We start from the raw sequence: 15,178 nt of genomic DNA, 5'->3' as shown, positions 1-15,178 counted from the left end.
GGTTGAGGAGGAAATGCAAAAATATGAAATAGTTGTTTTTATCCGTTTTTCCTATTGCTACTGAGTTGTTACAATATGTTCTTTTTGTGTACTTTGAATGTTAACAATTTTCACATTAATGTCTTATTTTTTTTATAAATTTAATAATTTCAGTTTTGAAACATTTAATTGGGGTGAAGTTTATTTTGGATGTTAACAGATGTTTTTTCGAGTTATCATATATTATTTTGCATAACTCTTTGGTTCACAAACTTGTTAAGTCATTATCATCTATATTTTTAGAATTGATGTTTCAGCTAATGTTAAAAGTTAGTACTGAGTGGCATAATTCAATCAATATGTTGATTGAAAAATAAGAAACGTATAACTAATTTCAATAGGGATAAGGTACCAAAATAGACCTATGGTTTTTGGTAAGTATCAATTTAGATATCACGTACAAAATAGTACCAATATAAGCTTAGCATTTAAAAAATGTACCAATTTAGGTCTCGATAACGAAACGAAACACGTTATTGATATTACTCTGTTAAGTTCTGTACGTGGAATGACGTGTCCAATCTGTTCTCGATGCCTAAATTGATACTTACTAAAAACCATAGGTCTATTTTGGTACCTTATTTCAATATAATGAACCCGTGGAGGAGAGTAAATGAAATATAATGTCATCTATATATGCAAAAAAAAAAAAAAAATCATGAATAAACCTGATTTCAGTAAAAAGAATAATGGAGCATGAATTAGAAACACAAGCAGTACATGTAATAAGAGTATTATAGAAAAATTAAAAGCATGAATGTTGAGATAATATGCATGCTTATTTTTTACAAGCATTGAAAGTAAATCTGTCACTGCAGTAGCAATCTTGAGAGTCCGGAAGCAGATGTCATACAAGGCCTCATTGTCCAAAACTATACATTCATCAACATTCTTCTCTAATCTTGGAAATAAGAAGAGTTCCCATGCCAGAACCAGTACCTCCACCCAATGAATGACAAACTTGGAATCCACCTGCATTATTTATCAGCATAAAGGAAATGCATGAAAGTAGACTAACGAATATTTTATGCACATTTTGGAAGTTTGAAATGCTAATTAAGTTTTTTTTTGAACAAATTTAGAGTGCATGATGTATTAAACCTTTATTTTTTAATAAGATCAGGAACTAATAAATGGGATGTAATACAGAGCTATTTGCCATCAGAGACACCAAGTGGATTGAAAAGGCTGAGGAAGAAAGAATTAGACCTGTTTCTAACATTCATCTCAAATGACCTGTTTTAGGTGGCATTGCCAATCCTTTTCCATATCCAAGGCGTTGCAGAACTGGATGCCCACCCTCTAAAATCGATAAAAAAAAACCATGATTTTTTAAATTGTTCCACATCAATTAATATCAATTTCACTAACACATTATTTGAATTCAAATGCTAGACCCATTATCGGAATCAAGAAGCAACATCAAGACTTACGTGCCAAGGGATGAGGCATTTTCATAGATAAAAGATGCTTCATTTATAGGAAAGACAGTAAAATCTGTTCTTCATAGCCTAGTTCCACAAATTGCCATAAGATTACTTGACAAAACACTTGGATTCCTTTACTTCAATGCCATTGACTCACTTTTCAAACAAGGTGTTGTCCTGCCCAAGGGTACAAAACTTGGGGCTATTCCAAAGACTTGTCAAAATTGCTAAAGACGGTGGAGATGATCTTCTGCGTTTTGAGATGACCACCTGCATTCATACATCGTAATAACTTCTAACTCCATGATATTGTAGAGTTTAATTTAAGCATATGACAGCACAAAAACATGTTTTCTTAAAGCATTAGCCAGTTCTGTAAGATCATTAATATTAGATCCAAGAGGACAAAATCAGCCGATGGAAAACGCTTGCATATCAAAGAGAGATAACTTCTATTATTAAGAAAAGAACAGACATTTGCTTAGTATAATATGAAATTGATGTTCCGTTGAATTACTTACCTTGTCATTAACAAATTTTCACCAACCAAGCATTCTATTTTCGGGATACTTCTTCGCTACTCCACTGGAAACACAAGACAAGACATTTCAATTCCAATGTGAAAAAGAGCATGAGTTATCAATCTACCATTGATTGGCACTGCAATTTTAATGTTGCTGTTATATGTAAAGCTTTTCCCATATTCACAAAATTTGGCACAAATTATATATAAAAATATTCAATATTATATATCAATGGCTCTCAAGCATCACCTAATGAAAGGAAAGCATAAGTAATAGTTAATCAAACTGTTTTGTGAGTTTGGGCATGATCTTCAGTAAGGAGAGAAAACAAACCATAAGTAGCACATTGATCTGATCATTGGATGAACCATTGGTGATGAGAGTATCAAGAAAATCTCTATCTTTTCCTTTGCATACTCTTCTTTCTTCAACAATACCTTCAAAAATCTCAAAACATCTCTCATGTAATTCCTTAATTTTCTTCTGCAAACCTTGCAAATCAAACCTACCAAAAACTGGATACAAATCAGACAAATTAGGAGTTGAAGCAACCTCTAATATTCTACTCAAAAGCCACTTCATATCTCCATTTTCTAAATCTTCATAGTTCATAAGATTTCTTGACACAAAAATGCAACTCAACATGTTAAAAACAGTAACCATACCAATTTCTTTCAATTTCTTTTGGAAAATCAACAGGTGCCCACTTTACTTCCAACTAGAAGGCCAGAACGTATGTACTCCATATTCGTCTTCCAGTTGTCTAAGGAGGTAATTTAATGCACCGCTCAAAACAGAACCCTGTAAAAACAAAACAACAAGATTCTTGAATACACATACATGAAGAAAGAAATTGAGAAATCCTGAAAGGGTAGAAACCCTTAATTTAAAAACTGAAAAACGATATACCCTTAATTTCAAGCCTGATTTCAATTGTGTAAGCACTCTGGAAATCAAAATGATCGGAGATGAACCTCTTCAGAACAGTCAAACTTCGATTGGCCACGGATTGACTCCTCCGGTCGATTCTACCTCGGCCATTAGATTCGAAAATTGGGCTGGTTTAGAAGAATCAGAAGTACGCAACGAAGTCGCCATAGATAGCAACGAACCGGAGGTAAAAAGGTTGCAACGACAGTTGCAGTCACCGGAGGTAAAAAGGCAGAAAAAGGTTGCAACGACAGTTGCCAGAGGTAGGGTGGAAAAAGGTAGAATCCGATTGAGTTAAACACGTACCAAACACAGGAAACAATGCAAGTTTTAATTTTAATTTTTTATTTTCTAATTTAACGTGGGCCCAGCTGAAATGTATTAATGAATAAACGTGTATTCATTGTATTGGATATAAGTTCCATTTGGATATCCTACATGGAACTACAATAGCACGGTATAAAATCTCCTAGTTATGAGAGGTGTTGCGCATTAGTTGTCAATTCTTTAAAATAGAAAGAAATATAGTTTTCTTAAATAAGTATCACTTTTGAACACAAGATACTTATTTTTTTGATATATACATAACTAAATATAACATTAATATATCACAATTCATTTTTTATATGGATATTTTACCGAATACCATAAAACAACTTACGAATTTCTAAATTAACAACACGCGCATAATATCCTAAATAACATAAAATAAAAACCTAACATTTATAAAATAATAAAACATTATATAAATGGTTCATAAGGACATCATTCTGATATTTATATAATAATAGACTTCCAGCCCCATATAAACTCTTGATAAATCGTGCACAAATAACATTCAAACGATAATTTGTGTATTATGATAACAATCATTCTTGAAGCTATTTCAATTTCGAATTGAGACATTCACTATGTCATTTTCCCTTTCACATGACACAAGATACATGACATACATTTGTTTTCGTGTCGTCTGATTGTTTTTCGTGACAGTATATTAAAAGTGTGTCATCTGAAAGCGTAAATGTAAACCAGCTCAGTTCACATGTGGCCTTCCAATGACACAATTCTGTCATCCAACGAAAACGCGCGTTTTAGTTAAAATTTACTTACTCATCAGATGACACTTGTGATAAATGACTGTCACTGTATGCGGAAAACAAAAAAAAACGGCAAATGAAATTTCACTTACGCGGCCAACTAAAACATATACCAAATTTAGGTGCTCAATCGTTTGACTGAAATTTCGCAGCTCATATATAAACCCCTCTCTCATCCCAAATACCATTTTAGGTTTCACCCTCTATGGCCAAGGCTTAATCTCTCTCATCCCTCACTACACCATAGATGGTCAATTGCAACACCCATTAAGTGTTGGCTTTGACTATAAAAGTGTTGCCTTTGATGAATAGGCAACACTTTCGACAAAAATATTGTGTTGCCTTTTTTCGTGTTGCTATAGAAGTCTATAGCAACACTTTACCGTATCAGTAGCAACACCAACATAAGTGTTACCTTTTAAATCTATGGCAACTCTAATATAAGTGATGCCATTACCATAGAATATGTAACACTTTTGTCGGAAAAAACTGAGCAACACTTTCATACATAACTGCAACACTGTTTCATGCAAACACATTTTTTTGAAGCAACTCTTTCATGCACAATTGCAACACTTTTGAATGCAACACAAGTATTTCTTTGTAACCCTCTTATTTACTAATGCAACACTTTTTAATTTAACACTTTTTTTGGTGAATCAACTCTTTTATATCCAATTGTAATATTTTTATGTAATATATGATATTAGAAGCAACATTTTTTCTTTTGCTATATAACACTTTTTAGTGTAACACATTCTTTAACATATGCAACATAAAGAAAAAGTCATTTGTAATTTAGATTTGAATAATATCCTTAATTGCAAGTACAACCATGATAGGTCAATAAGTGAACATAGAATTTAACATTATCATATGATACAAAAAAAAAAACTAAAGGTCTTATAATGTCATACAAACATAATATAGTTTAGGTTTCCTCTCTTAATTTGAAACAACGTCATTAAAACAGATGGCAACATTGTCATTTTCACTTGATATACCACCACAAATTTCTTCCACAACATTGAGATTGGGATTAGCTTCTCCCAATTTGTTCATCAGCCACAACATTTTTTGGTGCATTCTCATTCATTTCTTCTTCAAGTTCCCTTCTTATCTTTGTTGTCAATTCCTCTGCACATGAAGGCGAAATGTTCCCAATTAACCGTTTCTTTGATTTTCTAGGTACTGCACGCCAGCCAAAAAGCCAAGAGGATCCATGTGTCGTGTAACCATAAATAAGTTGCTCAACACTCTCATTGTTTGCTCCAGATGAATAAATGTCTTTAATTGTTAACTATAAAAACATGAGTTAGATGCATACCAAAAGGTCTTTAAAAAGAGCACCCTTTCCATTAACACATTTTCCATTAATTACTATAAAAAAGAAATATATCCTTTTTCAAACAACATGTAATAGTTATTACAGAGCAAATTGAAGTTGTAAAATTAAACAATTGAAACTTATTATTACAGTGACAATAAGCGCAGGTCATTGAAGGCCATATTAAGTAACTTTTTTTCCTATGTGTATTTGTCATTTATAAATGATCTCTAAATAGAAATGTAAAATTTCATGCTGCCACTACTTACATATATCAGTGTGTCAAAATAAATCAGTTTGCATATTAAATAACCAAATTGTTGTCATATTACCAGGACACAAAGTCAGATGAGACAAAATTTAGCAATAAGAATCTGGGCTTTGAAAAGCACATACCACGAATAAATAAACCAGTTTGATCAAAAATTTACTTTCAATAAAAAAAAAACATGTGACTCATACCAGAATATAGAGAAATTTCAATATTGGTAAGCTTCAATACTCATTTATAGTAACATGATTAACAGAAAAAACACCAAATCCAAGTTGTAAAAACACATGTGATATATGCACACATAGGTCCTAATATCAATTTAACACATAAAACTAAGATTGACTTAAAAAAATTAGTAGATATAACGTATCTAGACACATATTTCAACTTATATTTCCAACCATAAAATATTCAAATACACACCAAATCATTAGAACTAAAAATTTACTCAGGTATGAATATTGAATAAACTAAAAAATATCTAAATTGTTCTAATGACCTTTCATGGAAGCAAATTTTATGAGTTTCAAAAGAATAGGGACCAATCCAAATAAATAGGAACTTGAAACACTAAGCAAAACATGGAACTTGTGAATTTAGGGTGTGAGGAGTGAAACAGATCTGATATGCATAAATTCACAAAATTTGTCAAAAGTTGAAATGCAGTATATAAAAATTTAAACGAAACTGCTTATGGTAGAATAGAGTTAGAAACTTGCATAGCAGTTGGCTAGATAAATGTGTAACCAGAAAATGAGCTATAACTACATTAACACATTCAAGCATGAGTAACTATAGACTAGTGAGTATTGCAGAAAATGTCCTAACAACAATTTATTGAAGCCTGGTTTACCCAAAACAGCAAACATGAGTAATTATACTTAGCCAAAATAGTGAGTATTGCATAAAGTTGCTAAACTATTGTATTACAAAAAATAGTGTTATGCAACTTCTTTCTTAATTTCTCCCCTAAGAAACCGATGTTCTGCATGTGCAATTATCCCCTAAATATTGTATGTTTTCATTTGCCTCTGTTGCAGACAAATGACATTTTACTCTATATTTGGATAAAAAAAAATGACATTTCAATATTGCATATATTACCCAGAAAACAATCTTTGCAATGCTCGTCAACATCAAGTACTCAAAAGTAAAAACAATTTTATGAAATCAACAAGCTATCAACCAAAACAATAAACAAGATGTGTTATCATCAAGATGACGACAATTAATTGATATAATTCTACCCTTTTTCATTTAGTATTCTAATCTAATAATCCAAATAGTGATCAACTTGATGAGCAAAATGCTTTAAGTCACTGAAATGTTGAACAAGCATCAATTAACTCACAACTTAACTATAAACGTCGGTTCCCATTAATTCTTGGGCTTAAATGTTATTTAGTCTCTGGCCTATTCAAAATTTTCTCATTTAGTCTCTTATTTATTATTCGGTCACATTTGACCCTTAAACTGTCCCAATTAGTGAAATTTCATCAAAATTTTCTCATTTAGCCCCTTAATTATTATTTGGTCACATTTGACTTTTGAACTATCCCAATTAGTGAAATTTCATCCAATTTGAATGATTCAAACCAAACAAGCTAATGAAAGAAACTAAAACCATTATGAGCATCCTTGAGCCCATTACTTCCAATCATCTTCAAAATAATAGAACAGAGTAAAAAATTATTATCGTTTTGCTTTATCTCATGGTGCTAATTCCTTCTCCTAATGAAGAGTTTAACTCTATTTAGCAAATTAGAAACAATTTAATATCCCCTGAACCAGCTGTGATTAGTTGATGAATATGTTTCAGCAAAGTATTACACATGCCACAATAGAGAACATAATTTGCTTCTCAATTGACACTTGGCAATTGTGACCAGATTCAATAGTTTCAGGATGATATAAAGGATGTTGCTATCTTTACCAACAACATTTTAGGCACATATAATATAAGGTTTTTATCCAGTTAGTTTAAACCAAAAAATAAAAAGTTAGAGTTCACATTTAGGATTACTCTAACCAAATGTCATAATGCCATTATAACACACTAATATATCTTTAGGTTTAACGAAATAAAGAATTAAAATAAACCTAGAAACCTGGCTTCCCTTGAATCACATTAAGCCACTTAGAGAAACCCAAATCACCAGATTCAGCATCAACACCGCTGACACCAACTAAATCTAAATAAAAGTACTTTCGATAACTCATATCCATGCCAAAAAAAGATGGAAGCAATTAAAACATCGAAATTACCAAATTCGTTAGTAGCTTTGCAGATTATAAATATAGTCGAAAATACCCTTGAAATCCAATCTAATTAGAAATAGATTGAGAGTCTATTAGAAGTGGAAACCTAATCGAATTTCTACAAGATAAATAATAATGAAAGACTTAAATTCATAAACCAATTTGAATGCTTGAATTACAAATACTCACCTCATTCAACCAAACTTCATAGAGCGGGGATAAAATTTGTCTACTTCCGGCACCAGAGAGACGACATATGCTCCAAGTTTACCCCCTAATCCACAAAATGTTAGGTGAGGAACAGCGAGGTTGGAAGAGCATGGGCGAGAAACTAGTGAGAAAGGGGGGAGAAAGAAAACACTTAGGGTTGGCTGAGAGCAGATAAGAGAAGGGAAGGCTAAAATTATCGTGAGATAAGAGAAGGATGAAAGTAATCCCGCCAAACAAAATTTTCACTTTCCCTCTCCTTTCTAAATAAGTTCCCTCTCCTTTCCAATCCTTTTTTGTTTTATTTTAAGGCAAAAATATCATCAGGCCCCTGATTTTGTATTTTTGGTACATTAAACCATTAATTTTTGGACAAAAGTACCCAAATAGGTGTATATTTTTTGAGAAAGTATAAATTTAGGCTTTACGTACAAAATAACACCAATATAGGTTTAACGTTTAAAAAAGAGTTCCAATTTAGGTCTCAATAACAGAACGTGACACGTCATTCATATTACTCCGTTAAGCTCTGATTTCTCTCTCCACGTACAATTGACAAAACTTAACGGAGTAATATCAATAACGTGCCACGTTCCGTTATCGAGGTCTAAATTGGTACCATTTTTTAAATGTTAAACCTATATTGGTGTTATTTTGTACGTTAAGCCTAAATTGATACTTTCCAAAAACTATAAGCCTATTGGTACCTTATCCCTTGATTTTTTATTTAGACATATTAAGTTCTTAATCTTTTATTTTCGATCTCCCTGACGACTATTTGAACATACAACTCGATTAACAAATATTTATTCGTTTCATCTAGGTCGGAAACTAATTATTTTGCAAGCAATGGCATAATCTTGTCAAAAATAAATGATCAGTTTGATCTTTTTAAATAAAAAATAATTGATTTAATACACAAAAAAATGAAAGATCAGACGTTTCGTGATGCTTTTTGCCATTTTTATTAATTCTTATAATTTTTATTCCATATATATATATTATATATAATTTTCAGTTAACTTCCTATCCCGTGATATCTTCCAATAATATTAATAATAATTTAATAATACATTTCCATAAGTTAGTAAAAAAAAATCTTGTGATTCCATTTTTATGATTAAAAATTCCTAATGGCAACATGTTTTCAAATTACTTTTCCATTTCCAATTACAAAGGTAGTCACGTCCTTTCTAGATATACCATTTTTATTTTTAATTCTAATTCGTAGATATAGTGTTGCAATTTTCTCATATCTACTGCAACATTTATAAAGAGTGTTCCAAAATATAAGATTTAAGTTAGTTAGATATATGAAATGCAACACTTTACAAATAATGTTGCATTAGATCAAATGTAATCATCTAAATTGCAACACATCATAGGCAACACATGTATTTTATGTTGCAATAGACCATCTATGGTGTAGTGCCTCTTTATCTCTAGTTGCTTTCTACATGCAATCACTAGGACTGAGATCGAAACACGGTAATGGCAAGCCATATTTTCTTTGTTCCTTGAGGTATTAAAGTTTCATTGTTCCTTACTCTATCTTTTCCCCATCCAATTTACTCTTATGTATGTGGATTTCAGCAGCTGGAATAAGGATCTATTAATTTTCAGACCTATCATTGAAAAAGGTTAGATCTCTCGCTTAGATACACTAATTTTATTGTATTCATTGTTAGATCCACTAATGAAAATCTTGGGTCTTTATCTTTTTTAACCTAGGGCAATATAGTGTGTGATACTGAAAATATTATGAACTCATCTGATTCATTTTTATTTGAACATAATATTTGCAGGGATAGTAAGAATGCTTAAGTACATGGGAAGATCGACTGAAGAGATTGTCAATCAGTTCATGACTTTAACATATGGGAAGATTTCTTTAACTTATTGAGTATATATATTGTTATATTGGTTTGAACTGATTGGTTGCATGTATGATGTTGTTATGGGTGATGCTGAGATAGGTTTACGATATATCTTCCACTTGGCTTGTTATCTGATTGAAAGCATTCAGAATGGTGATAGGGTTTCGATGCTATCAGCACAAGTTTTGAACTTGTGGTGACAGCATCACAAACTTCATCACTGTGCTCACTTTTCAACGAGTACAATCCAAGTGGCAGGTACATCGTGAAGGGTTGTGTATGTGTATTGCTATTAACTGATTGGTTGAATACCTTAACCATACATGAATGTGAGTTATATTGCTATGAAATGATTGATGTGAACTGATTGGTGTGATATAACTGTTTAGGAAGCTAGAACTGAATGAGTATGTGTATAAAGCATGATCCTGTTTATGTTTGATTTTCTGTTTAGGAAGCTAAAACTCATTGAGTATGTGTAAGAATGTTCAGTGAGCATGTTTCAAGCATGTAGCTGATTAGGCATGCTCTTATGCGTTGAATGTTCATTATGATTGGCCATACTCTTATACCTCTTATACTATATATATGCTCTTATGTTTGATGTTATGTTTAGGAAGCTAGAACTGACTATGAGTATGTGTATGAAGCATAACCCTTCATTATGTTTGATGTTCAGTTTAGGAAGATAGAACTGACTGAGTATGTGTATGAATGTTCATTGAGCATGTTTCAAGCATGTAGCTGATTATGCATGCTCTTATGCTTTGAATGTTCATTATGATTGGCCATACTCTTATACCTATTATACTATATATATGCTCTTATGTTTGATGTTCTGTTTAAGAAGCTAGAAATGACTATGAGTATGCGTTTGAAGCATGATCCTGTTTATGTTTGATGTTCTGTTTAAGAAGCTAGAACTCATTGAGTATGTGTATGAATGTTCATTGAGCATGTAGATGATTAGGCATGCTCTTATGCTTTGAATGTTCATTATGACTGGCCATACTTTTCTACCTCTTATACTATATATATGCTCTTATGTTTGATGTTCTGTTTAGGAAGCTAGAACTGACTATGAGTATGTGTATGAAGCATGATCCTGTTTATGTTTGATGTTCTGTTTAGGAAGCTAGAACTGACCGAATATGTGTATGAATATTCATTGAGCATGTTTCAAGCATACAACTGATTAGGCATGCTCTTATGCTTTGAATGTTCATTGTGATTGACCATGCTCTTATGCCTACAAGTTCTATTGTGATTGGCCATACTCGTATACCTGTTATACTATATATATGATCTTATACCTACTTATTAGCCATGCTCTTATAGTACTATATATGTTCATTAAGTATGTCTATAAAGCATGATACTACGAGTTATACTGCTAGAACTGACTATGGGTATGAAGCATAATCATGTTTATGATTGAATATGTATTTACGATGTTCCTTTTCACTTGGCTTGTTATCATAAAGAAAAGAATTTAGCATGGTGATAGGTTTATGATGCATTCAGCACAAAGAGAGTCTCCTATGGTGACATCATCATAAACTTCATTACCATGTTCATTGTTCAACGAGTACAATTCAAGTGGCAGGAACATTGTAAAAGGGTCATTGAGCATGTAGTAAAAGGTCAATTTAGGCTACTTGTATGTTCTGACATGGCTTGCAAATGATAAAATGTCTTTTGATATGACTTGAATATATATATATATAAGCTGAATAGCATGCTCTATGTTATATTACAAAAGGAGGGGGGGATGAGTGTTGCCATTCTGTTATCATTGGAATTCCAAATCTCCTTTACTATGTGATAGTAAAGAAGATTTGGAATTTCAAGGAGAACCACATTTGGAGCTCATATCCACCTTGCATGCTCCTCAGTCCATCTCCAGGTGAGCCCCTCATAATCTGCTTTGTTGCTGAGGTATTGCTCATCAACTTCTTCTTGCCCAGGAAATGGCTCCTCGGTGAGGGGCTGTATTAGTAGATCATATTGAGCAGTTTTTAAATGTTTTTTCCTTTCTCCTTTTTAAGTAGAAAAAAACTTATTGCTGAAGGAAAGCTCCCTTCAAACAGTGATGGATCTACGTAATTATAATTGAATATGAATTCAGATATCTAGACCGAATATACTAAAATGATTGATGATTGGTAGGGAAATGACAGATTAAGTTAGCAGACACCTAGTTTAAATACAATAACATGTGCAAAGAGGTGACTTACTAATTTGCTTTTGCAATAACATAATATCAATAATAGTATTCTGAAACTTAAAAGTTGAATTCCCATATTCACTTATGAAAGTTGGAGTTGAGAGATTCTTGTACATTTTTATACTAAGAAGCAATGATACCTTGCACTCTCTTCATCTCCATTAGAAGCCGCTATGTCTTAGCCATTTATAATAGGGTAGAACTTGTCTAGGTTCTTCCTTATATATAAAGCCTGACCCTGTTTCAAAAAAAACTTTATTTATACTTCTATGATCCGCCATATGCACATAATGAATTCAAATGCGAAGGAACAGTTAGCATGTCCAACATAAAATAGAAAAAATAGTACCACCACAGTTTTATTATTCCCAAGGGTAATTACAGTAGGAAAAGCTCAATCAATGGTATTGCCATCATAACAAGCCATGGAGCAGTGTTTATGACTATTTGAGGAAATGGACTGGAACTCCCTGTAGAGCAAACAATAGAAATTCACAGTAACCAATTATACACAAACAGACATGCATACATACACATGTTTTGTTGGCCTGTCTGTTGTAGAAACATTCTGTTAGTCATAAAAACAAACACCTGGTGTGCATCATAAGACCAAACCTTCCTAGTTCAACACTAATCCAAAAACTCCTTCACAAGACCAATCACCAATTTATACACAAAATTGATAAACGCATAATAGATGACATAAATATATTATAGCGAAAAACATTCAGATTGAACTTGAGCACTCTTACCAAAACTTGAATTCAAGAAGGCCATAAGCAAATGGATTGAACTTGTTAGATCCACGGGTAAGGAGACTAAGGCCATCTTGGATCTCCAGATTATCCTAGAGAGAGAGAGAAAAAGACAACAAAAAGATTAAACATGTAGATCTTGTAGATAATGATGTATAAACCCTGGAGGAAATATATGCTAATAACATAAATTAGGGCCACGGCAAGATATGTAAACCATGGATTCAAAATGTGGGGAACCTTACCTCCAGCTTTAAAACCGATCCTCTAAGAGCTGAAGAAAAAGGAGGAACAAAGACAACATATAAAGCAAAGCAGAAAAAGGAGACCATGGCCGCTCTAAGGTGTTTCCATCAAAGCTTTGTTGAGAGGATGGAAGAGAGAAAAATTATTAGGAGATCTTTAGTTTGAAGAAGAAAGATGTAGAGATAGAAAAGAGGAGATGAAATTAGAAACGAGAAGAGAGGGCATCTATTTTAAGTTTTGAGCGCGTTAAAAATTTTGCACTTTTTTGCTCCGCGCGCCTAAGTATAAAATTTTGGATTTTTTTCTCTTTTACAAAAATGACAGTGCAATTTAATAAGTGTCGTCTGAAAGTGATGGAAATTTTGTTTTAAAATGACGATTTTATGAGATGACAGACGTTTGTCATTGTAAAGCCATACTTAATTTGAGGTTGTTTACATTTAAACATTCAGATGACAAAAATTTATTATAGTGTCAAGAGAAACTTTCAGACGACACGAAAACAAATGTATGTCATATATCTTGTGTTATGTGAAAAGGAAAATGGCGTAATGGTTATAATTGTCAAGAAGTTGGTCACTATGTAGTGGATTTCATAAGCCTAAAATATACCTAAAATAACATCAATAATTACATCAGTTTCATATTAAAACCATGTTAATTATATTCTTTTAGAATACTTTTATGTCTGTATTTGTTTATATTGTGCAAGGTACTAAATTATTTGGAAAAATCCAAATAGGAGCAAAAACGAGAGAGAAATCACATTTAAAAGTTAAAAGACGCGTACGATTCAAAGGCCGCGACGAACGACTTGGGAATCATCTTAAGGAAGAGACAAAAGTCTCCGTCGCGACTGAGATTCCCAATATCTCGACCGAGACACGTGTTTTCCAAGCATGGAAACACGAATTCGTGTTGTATCTTCCTCAATCCAAAGACGCGACCGAGATTTCTATAATCTCGACAGAAACAGCAAGTTTACAAAGTGTTAAGCCCAAAATATACCTAAAATATCATTAATATTTACATCAATTTTGTTATAAAATCGTACTGTTTATATCTGTTTCAAATACTTTGATGTTCAAATATGTTTCTTTCATGCAAGGTGTTGGTCCCGTGTGATTAGTTCCAAGGGGGGTTAGGAACTAATATAGCTTTTTCGCTAATTAGTCTTGCTGACTTAATTATTTCAATAAGTTGATTAACTCAGCTTTGGTCAGTTTGGTCGAACTTAGCGTAAGACAGCTTTAGTCAGATGCTGACTAAGACTGTTTTACTTGAGAGTTGGGAATTGACACTCGTGTGGTCAGTTTCTAACTCAGCACTCCAAATTTACTCAGTGTCAGCTTCTAACAGTTTGTATGCTGAGTAAATTTAACAATCAACACAAGCATATATATATATATATATATATATATTTGAGAGAGTTAGAAATTACTCAGTATCACTTATCCTGGTTCGGCCTCTCTGCCTATGTCTAGTCCCCAGAGTCCTCCGGGCTTTTAGAATCCAATACTGAGCTCTTTAAGGGTAGAGCACAAACCGTTTACAAGGCAGTTGAATATGCAAGAGTACCGTCCTCTATTCTTCTACTCAACTCTTACTAAGCACCACAACCCAGTACTTAGATTTCTCTACTACTGAGTGTTTACAACCAAACACTCAGCACAACACTCTCAATATCACGATTGATACAATTTGTTCTTTTTCAAATGAAGAACACTTTAGATGATTACAAACAATCAATCTAGCATTTACACAGGAATAGAAAATGGGTGTAAGATCTCTTTCTTGTTTTTGAGTGCTTTGAACTTGTATTTTTCTCTCTTGTATTTTTCTTATTGTACTTCGGCAATGATCCAAGGATTTTGATTGTCTTTATATAGATGAAAATCTGGAGGTGGATCATTTGAAATGATTTAGCCGTTAAGTCCAAAACGGCTCTTTTAGGAGACAACTTCTGGTCAGCTTCAGGTGTCAGGCCAA

The 15,178-nt window shown here is 32.7% G+C and overlaps 1 long non-coding RNA gene across 3 annotated transcripts; it reads right to left on the bottom strand.

The window, feature by feature from the left end:
- Positions 1 to 700: 700 nt before the first annotated feature.
- On the bottom strand, positions 701 to 3,211 carry LOC136203098 (uncharacterized). Of its 3 annotated transcripts, XR_010674706.1 has the most exons (7): positions 2,900 to 3,208; positions 2,656 to 2,791; positions 2,324 to 2,505; positions 1,988 to 2,051; positions 1,473 to 1,736; positions 1,249 to 1,341; positions 702 to 1,011 (listed from the first exon to the last, which is right to left on the bottom strand). It is a non-coding gene; the product is annotated as an uncharacterized lncRNA (long non-coding RNA). The 3 variants fall into 3 exon arrangements; XR_010674705.1 differs by having other exon boundaries at positions 701 to 1,341; positions 2,324 to 2,495; positions 2,900 to 3,211; XR_010674704.1 differs by having other exon boundaries at positions 702 to 1,341; positions 2,900 to 3,206.
- Positions 3,212 to 15,178: the final 11,967 nt, after the last annotated feature.

This window comes from Euphorbia lathyris, chromosome 8, assembly GCF_963576675.1.
Source record: "Euphorbia lathyris chromosome 8, ddEupLath1.1, whole genome shotgun sequence".
In the NCBI taxonomy this organism is placed as follows: domain Eukaryota; kingdom Viridiplantae; phylum Streptophyta; class Magnoliopsida; order Malpighiales; family Euphorbiaceae; genus Euphorbia; species Euphorbia lathyris.
This window is presented reverse-complemented; position numbering and strand designations above follow the sequence as displayed.